The sequence below is a fragment of the Oryctolagus cuniculus genome, chromosome 2, assembly GCF_051225735.1.
Source record: "Oryctolagus cuniculus isolate XC-2025 breed Fujian yellow rabbit chromosome 2, ASM5122573v1, whole genome shotgun sequence".
Taxonomy (NCBI): domain Eukaryota; kingdom Metazoa; phylum Chordata; class Mammalia; order Lagomorpha; family Leporidae; genus Oryctolagus; species Oryctolagus cuniculus.
Window position 1 is genome coordinate 34621102 of NC_142868.1, and position 16055 is coordinate 34637156.

Below are 16055 nucleotides of genomic sequence, written 5' to 3' on the forward strand. Positions count from 1 at the left end.
CATGGCGTTCTTCACAAAGGGAGATCAACTGATCCTTTATCAACTAAATTATCAAAGCTTCAATATGTCCCCCCAAAACTGGTCTGCTTCGGAAAATTATAAACACAGACACACACAGCACACAATTATTAGCACACAGACACAGAACCAGTAGAGACAAGAACAAGATGTGAGGGGTGGGTGTTGTGGCACAGTGGGCTAAGTGGCAGCTTGGTATGCCACATCCCGTAAGAGGGCCTGGGTTTCAGTAGCACTTCCGCTTCCAATCCAGCGTCCTGCTAATGCACCCCCTGGAGGCAGTAGATGATGGCTCAAATACGTGGGTTCCTGCCACCCATGTGGGAGACCTGGATTGAGTTCTAGGCTCCTGGCTTCTGGCCTGGTTCAGCCCTGGCTGTTGTGAGCATTTGGGGAGTGAAGTGGAAGATGGAAAATTTTTCTGTGTTTCAAATAAATAAAAATAAATAACCATTAAAAAACAAGCAAGATAGAAGATGTGTGCTGGAATGTAATACAGAAAAAAGACACTTGAGATAGATGTATTTGGAAATAGACATAATAAATAAAGCCATATAAACTGGGCTAATCCTTGGTGGCTGAGAAAAACCAACATCATTAAGTTATGGGAAAAACTGTAAAGTGAAAGGTAACCCCAAATCACATCATGCAGAAATATTTTGAAAATCAAAAATTGGTAAGCGACTTAATTTTTATCAGTTTCTCTTCCCTCCTAACAAATATTTAATAAATATTTGCGTCACAATAGGTAAAGCCACTGCCTACGACTCTAGCATCCCATATGGGCACTGGCTGCTCCCATTTCCAATCCACCTCCTTGCTAATGGCCTGAGAAAAAGCAGTGGAAAATGGTGTAAGCTTTTGGGTCCCTGCACCCATGTGGGAGACTTGGATGAAGCTCCTGGCTTTGCTCTGGCCCAGCTCTGGTATTTGCAGCCATCTGGGCAGTAAACCAGCACTGGGAGATCTCTCTCTCTTTTTTTAAAGATTTATTTATTTATTTGAAAGCCAGAGTTATACAGAGAGAGAAGGAGTGGCAGAGAGAGAAAGAGAAGTCTTCCGTCCACTGGTTCACTCCCCAATTGGCTACAATAGCCGGAGCTGCACCTATCTGAAGCCAGGAGCCAGGAGCTTCTTCCAGGTCTCCCACATGGGTGCAGGGGCCCAAGGACTTGGGCCATCTTCTACTGCTTTCCCAGGCCGTAGCAGAGAGCTGGATCAGAAGTGGAGCAGCTGGGACTCAAACCGGAGCCCATATGGGATGTCGGCACTGCAGGTGGCGGCTTTACCTGCTATGCCACAGTGCTGGTCCCTGGGAAATCTCTCTCCCCTTCTCCTCCTCCTGTGCAGGCCCCTGTAACTCTTCAAATAAACAAATCTTTTTTTTTTTTTTTTTTTTGACAGGCAGAGTGGACAGTGAGAGAGAGAGAGACAGAGAGAAAGGTCTTCCTTTGCCGTTGGTTCACCCTCCAATGGCCGCCGCGGCTCGTGCGCTGTGGCCAGCGCACCGCGCTGATCCGATGGCAGGAGCCAGGAGCCAGGTGCTTTTCCTGGTCTCCCATGGGGTGCAGGGCCCAAGCACCTGGGCCATCCTCCACTGCACTCCCTGGCCACAGCAGAGGGCTGGCCTGGAAGAGGGGCAACCGGGACAGAATCCGGCACCCCGACCGGGACTAGAACCCGGTGTGCCGGCGCCACTAGGCGGAGGATTAGCCTAGTGAGCCGCGGCACCGGCTAAATCTTTTTTTTTTTTTAAATAGAGAAATATTGGTTTGAAGCAGAGACATTAAATTAATACCCTTGGTACCCTGATAGCTTAGCTTAGCCCTAGAAATCACAATGTTTTCCAACATTTTATAGATGAGAAACCTGGGCAATTAGTAGTAGTAGAACCACAAGTGAAAGCTGGGTCTTCTGGACTCAAGAATTCTATTCTGACTCCCTATCAGGCACACTTGACTCTGACTTACCTTACGCTGAATTTTGTGGTTGAATTTAAGATGTGAAATAGTACTTGAAGAAAGCAGTCAGTACATTTCTATGCAAGACCAGTTTAGCTTTTGATTCAGAATATTCTTTTGTCTTAATGAATTCATTTCAAAGGTTCAATATATGGGAAATATCTAGAACTCATTTTTTTTTTTTGACAGGCAGAGTGGATAGTGAGAGAGAGAGACAGAGAGAAAGGTCTTCCTTTGCCGTTGGTTCACCCCCCACAATGGCTGCTGTGGCTGGCGCGCTGCGGCCAGCATACCACACTGATCCGAAGGCAGGAGCCAGGTGCTTCTCCTGGTCTCCCATGTGGTGCAGGGCCCAAGCACTTGGGCCATCCTCCACTGCCCTCCCAGGCCACAGCAGAGAGCTGGCCTGGAAGAGGGGCAACCAGGACAGAATCTGGCGCCCCGACTGGGACTAGAACCCGGTGTGCTGGCGCCACGGCGAGGATTAGCCTAGTGAGCCATGGCACCAGCCCACTTTATTTCTTTAAAAGCATACATATAGGGGCTGGTGTGGTGGCATAGTGGTTAAAGCCACCACCTGCGATGCTAGCATCCCTTATGGGTGCTGGTTCATGTCCCAGTTGCTCCATTTCCCATCCATCCCTCTGCTAATGCACTTGGGAGAGCAGCAGAGGATGGCCCAAGTGCTTCCCTGCTTGCACGTGGGAGAGCTGGAAGAAGCTCCTGGCTCCTGGCTTTGGCCAGGCCCAGGCCTGGCTGTTGTGGCCATCTGGGGAGTGATGCAGCAGATGGAAGATCTCTCTATCTCTGTCTCTCCCTCTTTCTCTGTAACTCTGCCTCTCAAAAAAATAATCTTAAAAAAAAAAAAAACCCTTACAAATGGTTTCATTTAATTCAGTTTAAGAAAGTTGTAGCCATTAAACAACCTAAAACAGACTAGGAAATTTTCTATAAAGGGCCAGTTAGTAAATATTTTAGATTTCGAGGGCCATATACCCCCTGTCAAAATATTCAAATCTGCTATAGTGTGAAAGTGGCTATAGAAAATGCATAAACAAATTAGCCTGGCTATGTTCTGATAAAACTTCTTTTATATGTTCTGAAATGAGAGTTTTATGTAACTTTGCATTAACCTTGTTTTGATTTGTCTCAACTGTTTGTAAATACTCCCAGCTCACAGGCCGTATAAGAACAGGTGGTGGGCTGGATTTGCGTTTGGCCCTTAGTTTGCGCACACCAGAGTATAAAATCAGAGCGAGAAATGCAACTTGCTTCACGACAGAGGAGCATCAGGACTGTGCTCCGTTGTTTCTGCTTGCTCAGCGTGATGGGCTGTGCCCCGTTATAAAGAAGTGGAAAAGTAAAAGCCACGTGAAAACCATTGAATTATCCGTGGGGAAAGGGCATTTTAGGATTACGAGCCAGGGCTGCTAGGAAACATTCCTAATGAAAGCAGAGTCAGATTGTCTGCCGTTATTACTCCACACGCCTTAACAATAGCACAAGGGCAAAGCTACAGTGCTCTCTTTCTGTTACAGTGTTTCCTTCCCTCTGCCACAAAAGTTATTAACTCGAAGCTCTGCAAATACTAAGCTAAAGGAAAAGGAGAGAAGAGCAGTAGGTTAAATTTTTTAATTCCAATATTCATTTCCCCAACCTGGATTTAAAAGAGAGATTCACTTTAATCTTCTCAATGAATGGGTAATTTGTTTTCAAACTATAAATAATTAATATGCCATTACTTTGAAGATTTGCTAATTGGACTCCTCTCATATCATTCAATATTGACTGAGGGTTTATCATGTACCATATTCAATCATATCCCCGGAGTATATTACAGTAAGCAAATTCTCTTCCACGGTCATCCTTCTGGGTCAGAGGGGGACTGGTCCAAAATCCAAGGATGTTCAAATTCCTTGTGTAAAATGGCAAAGTATTTGAATTGAACACGTGCACGTCCTCCCATATGCTATAATCATCTCTAAGTTACATATAGTGACTAATACAATGCAAATGCAGTGTAAGTAGTTGTTTTACTGTATTGTTTAGGGAATAATGACAAAATTATAAAACCTGTGAAGTTCAGTATCAATACAATAGTTTTTCAAATATTTTTGTTCAAGGTTGGGTGAGTCTGTGGATATAGGATGCATGGAAATGGAGAGCCAACAATACCCACTCCCAGAAGAATATACAATATAAAGTTCTCCATGTTGGCCAACTTCAGCCACCGCCTACTGCCATCATGCTCCTTATATGAGAATCAGCAAAACAAAACAAAACAAACCCCCCATGACAGTTAATAGATTAGCTAACTCTTCACTATAAGGTACTTGGAATACAAGGAATGACACTCTTAAGTACATGCAAATCAGTGAACATTCCTGGGGTAGGCTTCTGGCACAGGGATTAAGATGCTGCTTGGGACATCTGCATCTGATATTGGAGTACCTGGGTTTGAGTGCCAGCTCTGCTTCAAAGTCTAGCTTCCTACGAATGCACACCTGGGATGCAACAGGCGATGGCTCAGGTACTTGGGTCCCTGCTAACCACATGGGAGACTCAGACTCAACAGCAGCTGTTATTGGCTTTCTGGGATTGTACCAGAACATGAAAGGTCACAGTCTTTCTTCCTTTTAAATAAATTTAAAAAAAAGAAATGCATAAAAAATCCCATTCATTTACTATTTGGAAAGCAAGCTACTCTAGAATAAATTTTAACAGACATATTGGCCATAATGTCTGCTAAACTTTCCAATAAACTTGAAGATCATTCACTTCTTCCCACAATCTCTATGTCAAATAGGTCAAAGAAACCAGAGCTTTACAAAGGACAAAGACTTGTCCCTACAAAAACATAATTAGTTAAAGTAGGGGAGTCCAGGGCTAGAATCAAGTGTTTCTATTTTTAAGAATCCTCCTTTACACCCATTATCTCCCATACTAAAATTTAAGCAAACTATTGATCAGAAAGGCAGTTCCAGCTTAAAAGCAAACTTTTTGTTTGTTGCACACAGTACTTCTGTCCAAAGTGAGCAAACAAGGAAATTGATTTCCTTTGTACTCTCATTCTACAACTGTAAAAGACTAGATACACCCGATGGACCTGGAGGTAATTGGTGCAAAGACCCCTTTCTATGTGCCACAAACAGTGCCTAAGGCAATGTGCTGCCTGCACTGCGCTACTGGGTTAGATGGCTGGCTTTGCTTGAACAAGCTGTTATCTTGTCTTTCCACTGCTTTAGCTCCCATCTCTCAGTACAACCACAGAAATGGCAGTGCGTGAAACTTAGGTCTTCATTAGTATGTCTTGGTAGCAACTCACGGGATGATCGTGCTGGGGGCAGTGGTGATGGGGCACCCCGTTCAGTATACTCTGGCTGATCCCATCACCCCAAGGGTGAAAATCTGTACTCCAGATGAACCAGGACCGGCTCAAGGCCACCCTTGTAGTTCTAATGGGGTTTGGGAAGATCCGGAGAAGCCGTGCCGTCCTGGAAGTTTTCAAGTCCAAGATGGGGCAGCAGGAGGATTCTGTGGTCAAGATCAGCCTCTGACCTGGGGCAAGCCAAGGCCTGCCATCAGGGGGATCCTCAAACAGGCAGAGCCATCACTGCTGCCCCGGCAGGGTCTGCATTAGCAGGAAGCTGGAGTCAGGAGCTGGAGCCGGGGATTGAACCCATGCACTCTACTAGGGACCATGGACATCTCAACTGCTAGGCCAAGCCCACCCCTGGGGACGCCACTTTTGCCCGCATTTCATTTGCAAACCTCAGTGCGTTACTCAGCAAAGGGCGACTCCTGCCCACTCTGCTCCCAGTTACCTCTTGCTGGCTTTGCAGCATGGGCTGCTCTGAGGTCTGAAAGCATCCTCAGAGCAGATTCCTGTCCAAAATGACAGGTAATTCACATGATTTACTGCAAAAAGCCCTGAAAATTAGGGACAGTAGGACACTTTTCTTATTGATTTGCTCCCACCAATGAGTCTGCTTTAATTGTGGAAAAATTGCCTCCGTTAAGAGCCCTTTGTCCCCCAGCCAAAAACTCTTCTATGAACCCACAATTAAGGGTCAGGAGATGACATTCTAGAAAAGCCCAGCATGATTAGGTGACTGGGCCAAATTAAAAGTCCTGAGGATGGCAATCCTCAAGTCATCTTTGGTATTAGTTTTTTAAAATTTACCCTCCTGCAGAAATCAAACAAAGAATGGTAAAGACAACTGTTATTGGTAGAAGTAATAGCAGTGTTAACAACAATGATTATGTCAATTAAGTCACCCTCCTCATACCATACAAATATTACCACAACGTTTAGCAAGAGAGACTCTCATACCTAAATGTAGGCAGTGATTCTGTTGTCCACAAAAGTTCAAAAACCTCCATCATGGATGAGGAAAAATTATTCCATTCATATTTGTGATTTAAAAAGAAACACTGCAATATATCAGTCATAAGAAAGGAGTTTCCTGTACACAGTGATATGAAAGTATAATGTGTAACTATTTCGTTAGTGTTGCTAACAGAGCAACCCTTATACATGAGCGTGTGGTATAATGCTGCAAAGAATGTGTGATTTTAATAGATTTCAAGGACCTAACTGCTTAGGCAGACAAAGAGAGTACTGTGCTTTATTCTAAAGCAAAGAGCAAATTCAGATAGCTAGCCTATATAAACAATACTTTTATAACAATTACCACCACACAAATAAATCTTCATTAAAAAATACTACGTAAACTGAGAACTTTTACGTTGAAAATAGTATCTTGCTCAATTTGAAAAGTTAAAATGTAAGATACTGTGGTTGATATAAACCTTGACATTTAGACTGGGGCAAGCTGAATTCTGACTACAGCTGTCTAGGATCAATATCATTAGTTTTGAGAAATGCAAACCAAAATCTCAATACATCACTTCACACTCAATAGGATGGCTAGAGTTATTTTTAAAAAGGAAAATAACAAGTGTTGGCAAGGATGTGGAAAACCAGAACTCACCTACACTGCCATATAAGATGGGACAACCACTGTGAAAAGTTAACACCAGAGTCTGGCTCAGTCATTTCTTCATCTGGAGATACATACCCCAGAGAAGTGAAAATATATTTTCCATAAAATCTATGTGGAAGTTCAGAGAATTACTCATAATAGCCAAAAATAACAAATAAAACAACCCAAATATCCACCAGCTACGTTGTTGGGCAGTACTGTATAGTGCAATATTATTTGGCCAAAAAAGGAATGAGGCCGGCGCCGCGGCTCACTAGGCTAATCCTCCGCCTAGCGGCGCCGGCACACCGGGTTCTAGTCCCGGTCGGGGCACCGGATTCTGTCCTGGTTGCCCCTCTTCCAGGCCAGCCTCTGCTGTGGCCAGGGAGTGCAGTGGAGGATGGCCCAGGTGCTTGGGCCCTGCACCCCATGGGAGACCAGGAAAAGCACCTGGCTCCTGGCTCCTGCCACCGGATCAGCGCAGTGCGCTGGCCGCAGTGCACAGGCCGCGGCGGCCATTGGAGAGTGAACCAACGGCAAAGGAAGACCTTTCTCTCTGTCTCTCTCTCTCACTGTCCACTCTGCCTGTCAAAAAAAAAAAAAAAAAAAAAAAAAAAAAAAAAGGAATGAAATACTGATATGTGTGGGTGATTTGTGTCAACGGATATTACTTGAAATTATGAATATGTAGAAAATGTGTAAAATAGGAATGTTTTAGATTTTGGTAAAATATACATAACAAGATTTACCACTGTAGCCATTTTTAAGTGTATACTTCAGTAGTGTTAAATATATTCGCATTGCTATGCAACGGGTCTTCAGAACTTTTTGTCTTGCAGTACTGAAATTCTATACCCATTAAACGCACTCTCCAGTCTCCTCCTGCACACTCTGGCAACTACCATGCTACTTCCTGTTTCTGTGGACTTGATGCTGCAGACTCCCCCACAGGACTGGGATCATACAGCATGAGTCTTTCTGTGCCTGGCTTCTTTCCCCTTACTGGCCTAATGTCTTCTGGGTTCATCCAGGTTATAGCATGTGCCAGAATGTCGTTCCTTTTAAAGTTGTGTCCTAGCATATGTCTAGTATGCTTGTTTAGCCATTCATCCACTGAGAGACACGTGACTTTTCTTCCACCTCTGGGCTACTGTGAATGCTGAGTGCACAGATAGCTCTTCAAGATCCTGCTCTCAATTCTTGTGGGATAGACCCAGAAGTGGAACCCTTGGATCATTCAGTACCTCTAATGTTATTTTTTCAAAAAAGATACTTATTTGAGAGGCAGAGAGACAGAGGGTCTGGTTTACTCCTGAAGTGCCCACAGTTTACTCCTGAAATGCTCCTGGGGTGGACCAGGAGCTAGGAAGGCAATCAAGGTCTCCCACCTTGGTGGCAGGAACTCAAGTATTTGAGCCATTGCCTGCAGCCTCCCCGGGTGTGCATTAGTAGGAAGCTGGAATCTGGAGTGGAGCCCATACTCCAACCCAGATGCTCTACTGTGGGATACGGATTCCAAAGCAGTTTCTTAACTACTGTGCAAATGCCCATCCCTATTTTTAACTTTTTGAAGAACTAATATACTGCTGTCCATACCAGGAACACTATGTTACATTCCCTCAATAGTACATACAGGTTCCAATTTCTCCACATCCTTGCCGATGCTCGTATTTACATAGTAATCATCTTATGATGAGGAGATATCTCACTGTGAGTTTGATCTGCATTTCCCTAAAGATTAATGTGTTGAGCTTCCATGAATACAAGGGATCTTCAAGCCATTTCTGAAAAATATATGTTGTGAAAAGATTATGCACGGATTTAAATTCTTTTTGCACCAAAAATAAATTAATCTTTTAATTCCATTTTCTGTGAAATTTTTAGAGTACCCTCATATGTCTATCTTTTCAGAGTTTTTCAGTCATGGTTTGAAAGTAAATACCCTTGGGGCCAGCACTGTGGTGCAAGGCATTAAACCACCTCTGTCACAGGCATTCTGTTAAGAGTCTTGGCTGCTCCACTTTTGATTCAGCTCCCTGCTAACACACCTAGGAAAGCACTGGAAGATGGTACAAGTGCTTGGGTCCCTGCACCTATGTGGGAGATCCAGATGGAACTCCAGGCTCCTGTCTGCAGCCTGGCTCAGACTCAGTTGTTGTGGCCATTTGGGGAGTGAATCAGTGGCTAAAAGATCTCTTTCTCTCCCCGCCCCTTCTCTCTCTAATTCTGCCTTTCAAATAAGTAAATAAATCTTAAAAAAAAAAAAAAAAAAGTAATAGCCCCTCAGCCTTTAGGTTGAATATATAGTAACTAAATTTCTTTCCTTTTTTTTTAATTGACTTTTTTTTTTTTTTTTAAGATTTATTTGAAAGAGTTACAGAGAGAGGTAGACACAGAGAGAGAGAGGTCTTCCATCTGCTGGTTCACTCCCCAGATGGCCGCAACGGCCGAAACTGCCCCAATCTGAAGCCAGGAACCAGGAGCTTCCTCCGGGTCTCCCACGTGGGTGCAGGGGCCCAAGGACTTTGGGCCATCTTCTACTGCTTTCCCAGGCCACAGCAGAGAGCTGGATCGGAAGAGGAGCAGCCTGGACTAGACCTGCGTCCATATGGGATGCCAGTGCTTCAGGCCAGGGCGTTAACCCGCTATGCCACAGCGCTGGCCCCAGATTTATTGACTTTATTTAAAAGGCAATGTTAGGCCGGCGCCACGGCTCACTAGGCCAATCCTCCGCTTTGTGGCGCCGGCACACCGGGTTCTAGTCCCGGTTGGGGCGCCGGATTCCGTCCAGGTTGCCTCTCTTCCAGGCCAGCTCTCTGCTGTGGCCAGGGAGTGCAGTGGAGGATGGCCCAAGTGCTTGGGCCCTGCACCCCGTGGGAGACCAGGATAAGCACCTGGCTCCTGCCATTGGATCAGTACGGTGCGCCGGCCGCAGCGCGCGGGCCGCGGCGGCCATTGGAGGGTGAACCAACGGCAAAGGAAGACCTTTCTCTCTGTCTCTCTCTCTCACTGACAACTCTGCCTGTCAAAAAATAATAAAATTAAAAAAAGACAATGTTAGAGGAAGGGAGGGCAGGAGGGGGAAGAGAGAGAGAGACAGACAGCAGACATCTTCCGTCCCCAAATAGCTGCAACAGCCATGGCTGGGCGAGGCTGAAGCCAGGAGCTTGGATCTTCATCAGGGTCTCTCATGTGGGTGGCAGAGGCCTGAGCACTTTGACCATCTTCCACTGCATTCCCAGGGAGATGGATCGGAAGTGGAGCAGATGGGAATCAAACTGGAGCCCATATGGGATGCTGGCTTCACAAGTGGCAACTTACCCACCAGGTCAAAATGCTGGCTCCCCTAAATTTCTCTGTGTGATATCCTCCTTTTTTAACATTTAAGTTTTTAATTTTCCTGGAGTTTATTTTGCATTGGTATAAAGGCGAGTTCTTTTTCATTTTTTCATGTATGATGGTTATTTCAATTTATTTGCCAAATCTGTAAGATAATATAAAAACTTAACGATGGTAGCTATTTCATTTTTATTGAAATGGTAGTTTTCTTTTGCCATATTTGCTTGCTAATATTTACTCATCTTAAACATATTTAAGTAGCTTCCTTTGAGTTTTATTTCTCTAAGAGATATGATAAAGAATGGCTATGAATTCTATGAAGTTTTTAGTCTTTATTGATATGCTTACATTTTTCTCCTTTAGTTTACTGATGCTACAGATTTGGTAGCAGGTTACCAAATGAGTCCTTCTTATATTTCTGAAATAAATCCTGGGTTTTTTTTTTAAAGATTTATTTATTTGAAAGTCAGAGTTATACAGAGAGCGAATGAGAGGCAGAGAGAGAGAGAGTATCTTCCATTCACTGGTTCACTCTGCAGTTGGTCCCAATGGCCAGAGCTGTGTCGATCTGAAGCCAGGAGCTTCCTCCAGGTCTTTCCATGTGGGTGCAGGGGTCCAAGGACTTGGGCCATCTTCTACTGCTTTCCCAGGCAGTAGCAGAGAGCCTAAATGTTAACAAAAACAACAATTTTAAAACTTGTGACTAGGGGCCAGCATTGTGGCATAGCAGGTAAAGCTGCTGCCTAGGATGCCAGCATCCCATATGGGCACTGGTTCAGGTTCTAGGTATTCCACTTTTTTTTTTTTAAACATGTTATTTATTTACTTGAGAGGTAGAGTTATAGACAGTGAGAGGGAGAGACAGAGAGAAAGATCTCTGTCCGCTGGTTCACTCCCTAAATGGCCACAATGGCCAGAGCTGTGCCAATCCGAAGCCAGGAGCCAGGAGCTTCTTCCGAGTCTCCCATGCAGATGCAGAGACCAAGGACTTGGGTCATCTTTTTACTGCTTTACCAGGCCATAGCAGAGAGCAGATGGGAAGAGCAGCAGCCGGGACTAGAACCACTCTATGGGATGCTGGTGCCACAGGCGGAGGATTAACTACTGCGCCACGGCGCCCGCCTCTGTTCTACTTCTGATCCAGCTCCCTGCTAACATGCCTGGGAAAGCAGCAGAGGATGGCCCAAGTACTTGAGCCCCTGCACCCACACACAAGATCTGGAAGATGCTCCTGGCTCCTGGCTTCAGCCTGGCACAGCCCCTGCCATTGAGACCATTTGGGGAGTAAACCATTGGAGAGAAGATTTCTGTTTCTCCCTCTCTCTAACTCTGACTTTCAAATAAATAAGATAAATCTTAAAAAACAAACAAAGAGAAAACCCTGTGATCAAAAAAATATTCTAAAGGCCAGTGTTGTGACATAGTGGGTTAAGCTGCTGGCCACAGTGCTGGCATCCCACATGGTTTGAGTCCTGGCAGCTCCTTTTCTGATCCATCTCTCTGCTAATGCGCCTGGGAAAACCGTGAAAGACAGCACCCACAAGGGAGACCCAGATGAAGCTCTTGGCTCCTGGCTTCGGCCTGCCCAGACCTGGCCACTGCAGCCATCTGGGGAGTGAACCAGTGGATGGAAGATCTCTCTCTTTCTCTGTCTCTGTCTCTCCCTTTCTCTTTCTGTAACTCTGACTTCCAAAAAAAAACAAACAAATCTTTTATACACACACACACACACACACACACAATCTAAATCAGTTGTAGCTCTGAAAGGAGCCAATCTTTTCTTTTTCACTATTATAGTTCTGCTGCTGGGTAGGAATTTTAATATGTAAAGATTTCCTAGTGGGCGTTACACTATGAAAAAACAGGAAATTAGCCCATGCTTGTAGTTAGTACAACACCTAGTGTTTGCTGAATATGTTACTGCGGCATACTATATAATAAAACCTACACACTTTGCAAAGTTCTATAATTTCAGCCTATTTCTTAAGGAAATTCCCATAAGAAGTACAGGATCAAATGGACGGGCTTATTCCTAGCAAACTGATGTTTCCATTTGGACTTAAGTCATCGAATTTTAGAGTTTAAGAGAAGGATCTTAACCTTAAAAATTATTATAATAATGATACTGATCCATATTATTATAATTATCACTTATTGAGTGCTTATTGTGTTCTAAGAATGATGCTAAGGGTTTCCCATACATTGCTTATTTAAGACTTAAAATAATGTTCAAAGTCATGTAACTGCTCTGGCGGTCATGGCCATCTGGGGAGTGAACCAGTGGATTGAAGACCTCTCTCTTTCTCTGCCTCTCTGTAATTCTGCCTTTCAAATAAATAAATAACTCTAAAAAAAAAAAAAGCCATACAGCTATTACATGAAACAGTCAGCATTAAAACCATGGTCCAGGGTGGGTGTTCTTATGCGGTGGGTCAAGCCACTGGGAATGCCCACATCCCATATTAGAGTGCCTGGTTCCAGTCCTGGCTACTCTGTGCTTCTGATCCAGCTTCTTGCTAACGCACGGGGGAGAGAGCAGATGATGGCCCAGGTATCTCACACCCCGGTACCCATGCTGGAGACCCTGGAGACGGTCCTGGCTCCTGGATCTGGCCTGGCTCAGCCCTGACTGTTGCAGGGCTCTGGGGAGTGAATGAACAGAGACTCATTCTCGTTCTCTCTCTCTGTTTCTCCCTCTTCCCACTCCTTCTCCTTCTTCCTCGCTGCCTTTCAAATAAATAAATAAATCTTTAAAAAACCAAATGAAACAAAACTGTAATCTGCTTAATTCTGAAATCGAGAATCTTGTCCACTCAGCTGGTTGGTCTACTCATCTTCTGCAGATGAGAAAATAGACAAACTCAGAAAAATTCTCTAAATTGTCCAAGATTATGCAGCAGGTAAGCAACAGGGCCAGAAGTGAAATCTCTGTCTTTACTCTCCTGGCCGGACTCTGCCCTTTACATGCCACAACCTGATGTGAGCGAAGCACAGGACACGCGATTTAGTCGAAATAATTTTTGAATCATTGAAATAAAAATCTGACCTTCACAGAGAAAAAACTAACGATTACTTATTTTTAGTCTATTTTCCAATCAACAGCAAAGTAGCCAGGATAGGGTCTGGAAAGCAAGGTAGATGCTCAAAGCAGGGAACATAATCAGTGATCCTGGCCCCAAAGTGAACTAATGAAGTAAGCCATGCTCTGTGGAAGTGGCTGGTGTCACTAGGGCGTAGCCATCGCGGAGGAACCTGGTGGAAGAGCAGAGACAGACTTCACCGGAGCTGAGAAGCACAAAAGAGGAGTTCAAGGGGGAGCGAGGGGTCTCCCCTGACTCCGCCAAATTCCTCTTCCCACACCTCTTCTCTGCAGCCTGGAAGGTAGCGACAGGGGATGCAAGCCCGGTGTGGCCCAGCCCCTGGGTGTTTTCAGACTGACCTCTGCAGCACGGGAAAGCAGCAGGTGCCTTGTCAATCTCCCTAAGCTCCAGGAGGCTTAGAACAATGGCCTCCTCAGTCCTGCCAGTCATGGTCAGCTCTCCTCAAGGCCACCTCCCTTCCATTTAAGTCCCTTTTTATTGAAGCCAGTTGAATGCTGTCTTATCCGCATTAAGGGAGTTTGGGCTGCTCGTGGCTACAATTAGGTTTTTGTGCCACGTGAGCAGAGAAAGGTCACTTCATTTCTCACATCTCACCATTCCAGTGGGTTTCCGACTTTGAAGTTGACAATTAATTTCTAGTCAGCACACTAATAGAAGAAAGGAAATCTAGGCTGGCACTCGGCTGTGTTGCACACAACACCCGGTGCAAGAGATACTGTGGCCCTTAAGCAATGGTGAGAGGTATACTCCCAAGGATCTTGGCTCAAACAACTGTAATTGTTCTTATAACTCCCCCTTGCTGGCCAATGTGAAGAGCGACATAAGAAAAAAAATCATCTGTATAATTTTCCTATTCTCTCTACTACCTTTTTTTTTGACCTCCTGTCCAAAGACTTCAAGCCTGGAAAAAACAAAGTAAGAAAAAATAGTAAGAGAAAAACCTAGTAAGTGGAAACCAAAATACATGGCTTTATTTTCTATGTTTTCCAGGAGGGTCAGATATTCAAGTGGGAAATGCCATGAGATAAATATTTTGATGAAGAAAAATGGCCTCCCTGGTGTGAAAACAGCATGCCAGTCACCTTCACAAACAAAGAATGGAAGGTATGTGGGCAAGACTTATACCCAGAGCACTGGGGAGTCCAGATATTTCAAAGCCATGACATCCAGCTAACCACAGGGTGGTGAAAGAAAATGAATTATGTTTGTGAATCTGGCACTAATCATGATGAATTACAGGTGCAAGCATACTATCAATTTAGTTAGCTCACTAAACGGACATTTTTAATTCTGAAGGAAAGTTTCTATTATGTATAAATACTGAAAAATTAATAGACGGGCATTACAATCGATTCACTTAATCTGATGGAAAGATGACATGGGGAATGTCGTCCACCAAATGCACAAATTCCTGACAAGTGCACTCATTAAGATGCTTTGGTAGAAAAGAAGGCACTCTAAAAATGTGTGGGAAAATGGAGTTGAAAGATGATAGGAACTTTTTCAAGACCCCTTCCGCAAGTTCCTATCGGCTGTAGACCTCAGTGTCATTTGAAGTTAAAGTAATCATCCTTCCACCCTGGAGTCCTGCCTGATGGAGCAGATCTGCTCTTCCTTGTGGCTCTGCCATCATTAACAGCCCCATCAGAAGGTCATCCTCTAATCAAGTCTCACAAACAAATGCTGAATATCCAGACACGACTTTCCTCACAGTGGTTAAACTACTCGGAGAAAATGGTGAAAGCCATTTTGAAATTTCATGCTCATTGCTAAGTCTCTGAAGTTCCCCATTTGTTGCTTGGTAATTTCATGCTCTTCTAATAATTTGCAAAGTAATAAGCTCGTGGCAATTACATCTGCTACTGATGATCAAGGGTGATTGTACAAGAGTGCTTCAGGAAGTTTCGGGAAAATGGAATTAAAAGACAAGCTTACTTGGTGCCAACAAAAAAGAGAGAGATTCATGCACACAACGGGTCTTTAAAAAGGTCATGGCAAATGCTTTTATGAAAAAAAAAAAAACTGCACGGAAGTCAAGGTTTTTTTACACCAAAATAAACTTATCTTTCAATTCTGTTTTAACAGGAGATTTTTGAGGTGCCCTCATGTATATCACAGGAGACCCATGAGTATTCACTGGTGATACTGAAAAATGTTAAAAATCTGCCCATCCCTGCTTCAGCTCATTTATTCTGTGGTTCTAAGTTCTTTCAATGACATTGGGCATTGCAGTCCTTAGAGAATGAGGCCTAAAAGCTGTCGCCGTGGCTCACTAGGCTAATCCTCCGCCTTGCGGCGCCGGCACACCGGGTTCTAGTCCTGGTCGGGGCGCCAGATTCTGTCCTGGTTGCCCCTCTTCCAGGCCAGCTCTCTTGGGAGTGCAGTGGAGGATGGTCCAAGTGCTTGGGCCCTGCACCCCATGGAAGACCAGGGTAAGTACCTGGCTCCTGCCATTGGATCAGCGCGGTGCGCCGGCCGCAGCGGCCATTGGAGGGTGAACCAACGGCAAAGGAAGACCTTTCTCTCTGTCTCTCTCACTGTCCACTCTGCCTGTCAAAAAAAAAAAAAAAAAAAAAAGAGAGAGAGAGAGAGAGAGAGAGAGAATGAGGCCTAAAACAAATAAGGATAATGACAAAGTCTCTACTGGTCAG

The 16055-nt window shown here is 44.4% G+C and overlaps 2 long non-coding RNA genes across 2 annotated transcripts in view; one reads left to right on the plus strand and one right to left on the minus strand.

Moving 5' to 3' along the window:
- The window catches only part of LOC149127727 (uncharacterized), a 48232-nt gene extending 32579 nt beyond the window's left edge, over positions 1-15653 (plus strand). The window contains exons 2-3 of the long non-coding RNA XR_016229876.1: positions 14395-14508; positions 15490-15653. This is a non-coding gene — a long non-coding RNA (uncharacterized LOC149127727). The remainder of the gene's footprint in view (positions 1-14394; positions 14509-15489) is intronic.
- The window catches only part of LOC127485989 (uncharacterized), a 47031-nt gene continuing 41714 nt past the window's right edge, over positions 10739-16055 (minus strand). Inside the window, exon 4 of the long non-coding RNA XR_011386219.2 lies at positions 10739-10968. This is a non-coding gene — a long non-coding RNA (uncharacterized LOC127485989). The remainder of the gene's footprint in view (positions 10969-16055) is intronic.